Genomic DNA, 3,959 nt, shown 5'->3' with positions numbered 1-3,959 from the left:
CTTCCGTCTCGATGGTTGAAAACCCGGCCCGGACTCGGGGAGCGTGCGTTACTTGTCTCTGGGCCAGATCTAAAAGGCGGAGCTCGGAACAGTTTATTCCTTCCGGGCGGGACGGCGTCTGCCACGGCCCAATGCAGCTCCTCCCGCGTTCTGACGCCGAGCACGTGCTAGGACGTCCCCAGGGATGGAGGATTAGACCATCCCACGATCTGTTCTGATTAAGTGGATTTTTAAAAAGTTAATCACCAAGTTGTCTCTTCTCAGGTCAGAAGATTGATCCCTTTTGTTGTTTGTAAGTTTATACTTGTAAGTATACAAGTAAGGGCATTGTCTGTGGACCAGTATTGCGACGCTCCTGGCTCTCCCCTTAGACGCAGCTTTGTTGCTCAGAAGTTTGTGTTTCGTGGTACCCAGATAAACTTGAAGGGTAGAGTGGCTGCTAACCTTATAGGGGTCACCGACCCCACTGAGCATCTGAGCTCCCCCTCCACACCTCCTCGTGCAAGCGTACAGTTCAGTTCAGTCGCTTAGTCGTGTCCGACTCTTTGCGACCCCATGAACTGCAGCATGCCAGGCCACCCTGTCCATCACCAACTCCCGGAGTCCACACAAACCTATGTCCATCGAGTTGGTGATGCCATCCAACCATCTCATTCTCTGTCATCCCCTTCTCCTGTCCTCAATCTTTCCCAGAATCAGGGTCTTTTCAAATGAGTCAGCTCTTCACATGAGGTGGCCAAAGTATTGGAGTTTCAGCTTTAGCATCAGCCCTTCCAATGAACACCCAGGACTGATCTCCTTTAGGATGGACTGGTTGGATCTCCTTGCAGTCCAAGGGACTCTCAAGAGGCTTCTCCAACACCACAGTTCAAAAGCATCAATTCTTTGGTGCTCAGTTTTCTTTACAGTCCAACTCTCACATCCATACATGACCACTGGAAAAACCATAGCCTTGACTAGACGGACCTTTGTTGGCAAAGTAATGTCTCTGCTTTTTAATATGCTGTCTAGGTTGGTCATAACTTTCCTTCCAAGGAGTAAGCGTTTTTTAATTTCATGGCTGCAATCACCATCTGCAGTGATTTTGAAGCCTCCCAAAATAAAGTCTGACACTGTTTCCACTGTTTCCCCATCTATTTCCCATGAAGTGATGGGACCAGATGCCATGATCTTCGTTTTCTGAATGTTGAGCTTTAAGCCAACTTTTTCACTCTCCTCTTTAACTTTCATCAAGAGGCTCTTTAGTTCTTTGCTTTCTGCCATAAGGGTGGTGTCATTTGCATATCTGAGGTTATTGATATTTCTCCCAGCAATCCTGATTCCAGCTTGTGCTTCTTCCAGCCCAGCATTTCTCATGATGTACTCTGCATATAAGTTAAATAAAGTGAAAGTGAAGTCGTTCAGTCGTGTCCGACTCTTTGCGACCCCATGGATTGCAGCCTACCAGGCTCCTCTGTCCATGGGATTTTCCAGGCAAGAGTACTGGAATGGGTTGCCATTTCCTTCTCCAGACTATCCTCCCAGGGATCGAACCCAGGTTTCCTGCATTGTAAGCAAGACTCTTCTTAGACGTACTCCTTTTCCTATTTGGAACCAGTCTGTTGGTCCATGTCCAGTTCTAACTGTTGCTTCCTGACCTGCATACAGGTTTCTCAAGAGGCAGGTCAGGTGGTCTGGTATTCCTATCTCTTTCAGAATTTTCCACACAAAGGCTTTGGCATAGTCAATAAAGCAGAAATATATGTTTTTCTGGAACTCTCTTGCTGTTCTGATGATCCAGCAGATGTTGGCAATTTGATCTCAGGTTCCTCTGCCTTTTCTAAATCCAGCTTGAACATCTGGAAGTTCGTGGTTCACGTATTACTGAAGCCTGGCTTGGAGAATTTTAAGCATTACTTTACTAGCGTGTGAAATGAGTGCAATTGTGCAGTAGTTTGAGCATTCTTTGGCATTGCCTTTCTTTGGGATTGGAATGAAAACTGACCTTTTCCAGTCCTGTGGCCACTGCTGAGTTTTCCAAATTTGCTGGCATATTGAGTGCAGCACTTTCACAGCATTATCTTTCAGGATTTGAAATAGCTCAACTGGTATTCCATCACCTCCACTAGCTTTGTTCATAGCGATGCTTCCTAAGGCCCACTTGACTTCACATTTCAGGATGTCTGGCTCTAGGTGAGGGATCACACCATTGTGATTATCTGGGTCATGAAGATCTTTTTTGTACAGTTCTTCTGTGTATTCTTGCCACCTCTTCTTAATATCTTCTGCTTCTGTTAGGTCCATGTCAAGTGTACAAGCAAACATTAAAAAGTTCACAGATCTGCTAAAACCTGTTTATAAACTTAAGTGGAACACCACCACCCCCCTGCCCCCCTCAGTTACTAACCATGTACTACTTTATATGTCTTCAAAGTTTCATGACATAAGTTACCTGGTTTATAATTGGTAGGCTAATTTATTTGGCTTCTGCTGAACACAAGCTGTATGAGGGGAAACCAGTTATGTTTTCCTCACTTTTCCTTCCCAGGTTCACAAGTACCTTGCAAGTCGTTGTTACATTATACGTATTTTTGTAATGAAGTAATTAAAAACTGAATGTAATGAAGTAATTAAAACTGAATGAAGTAATTAAAAACCTTGTAGTAACTCATTGAAGCTGCTGTTTTCTGATAGAGAAAAGGGATATTGGTGAATCTGGATATTTGAAAGAAATAGGCTGCAAAATGACTTAAAAGGTGAGAGAAAGAAGAGTTAGGAAACTAGTAGTAATGTTACTGACATCTTTTCTCCTTTAGAGAAAAGAATAGCTTACCACTGTTGAAATGTTCCCTTGTGTTGTCCAATCTGCACCCCCTCTCCACCTAGATTTAGTCTTCCTCATTCCTTATTTCAGTAACTAACACCTCCAGCAGGCTTGTCACCTAAGCCAGAACCTAGGTAGTGATCCTGGCCTCCTGGGTCCATTCTCTTCTCATTCTGGGTAACGACCCCCTCACTTCTGTTCCTATCCTGGGGAATCCATTGACCCTCATCTGGATCCTTGCAACACACACGCTCTTTTTGTTTTGTTTTGTTTTAACTTTTTTTTTTAATTTTTATTTTATATTGGATTTACACTGTTATCTCACAAAGCCCCTTTATGTCAGTTTGAACTTTTGTCTTTTCAGATACCACCCTGACCGCAGACCACCCTTCATACTGGTTTCCAGAATGATCTGACTAGATCACAGAGCTAATCACGTCACCTGTGTTCTTCAGTGGCCTTTTACTTTGGCATATAAGGTTCTTATGGAGGTGATGGAATTCCAGCTGAGCTTTTCAAATCCAAAAAGATGATGCTGTGAAAGTGCTGCACTCAATATACCATCAATTTTGGAAAATCAGCAGTGGCCACAGGACTGGAAAAGGTCAATTTTCATTCCAGTCCCAAAGAAGGGCAATGCTAAAGAATGTTCAAACTACCACACAACTAAACTACCGCACTCATTTCACATGCTAGCAAAGTAATGCTTAAAATTCTCCAAGAAAGGCTTCAATAGTACATTAACTGAGAACTCCAAGATGTTCAAACTGGATTTAGAAAAGGCAGAGGAACCAGAGATCAAATTGCCACCATCCACTGGATCATAGAAAAAGCAAGAGAATTCCAGAAAAACGTCTGCTTCATTGACTACACCAAAGTCTTTGACTATGTGGATCACAGCAAAGTGTAGAAAATTTTTAAAGAGATGGGAATACTAAACCACCTTACCTGCCCCAGAGAAACTTGTATGCGGGTCAAGAAGCAACAGTTAGAACCAGATATGGAACAATGGACTGGTTCCAAATTCAGAAAGGAGTACGTCAAGGCTGTATATTGTCACCCTGCTTATTTAACTTATATGCAGAGTACATCATGCAAAATGCCGGGCTGGATGAAGCACAAGCTGGAATCAAGATTGCTGGGAGAAATATCAATA

The sequence above is a fragment of the Bubalus kerabau genome, chromosome 21, assembly GCF_029407905.1.
Source record: "Bubalus kerabau isolate K-KA32 ecotype Philippines breed swamp buffalo chromosome 21, PCC_UOA_SB_1v2, whole genome shotgun sequence".
Taxonomy (NCBI): Eukaryota; Metazoa; Chordata; class Mammalia; order Artiodactyla; family Bovidae; genus Bubalus; species Bubalus kerabau.
Note: the sequence above shows the minus strand (reverse complement) of the source record.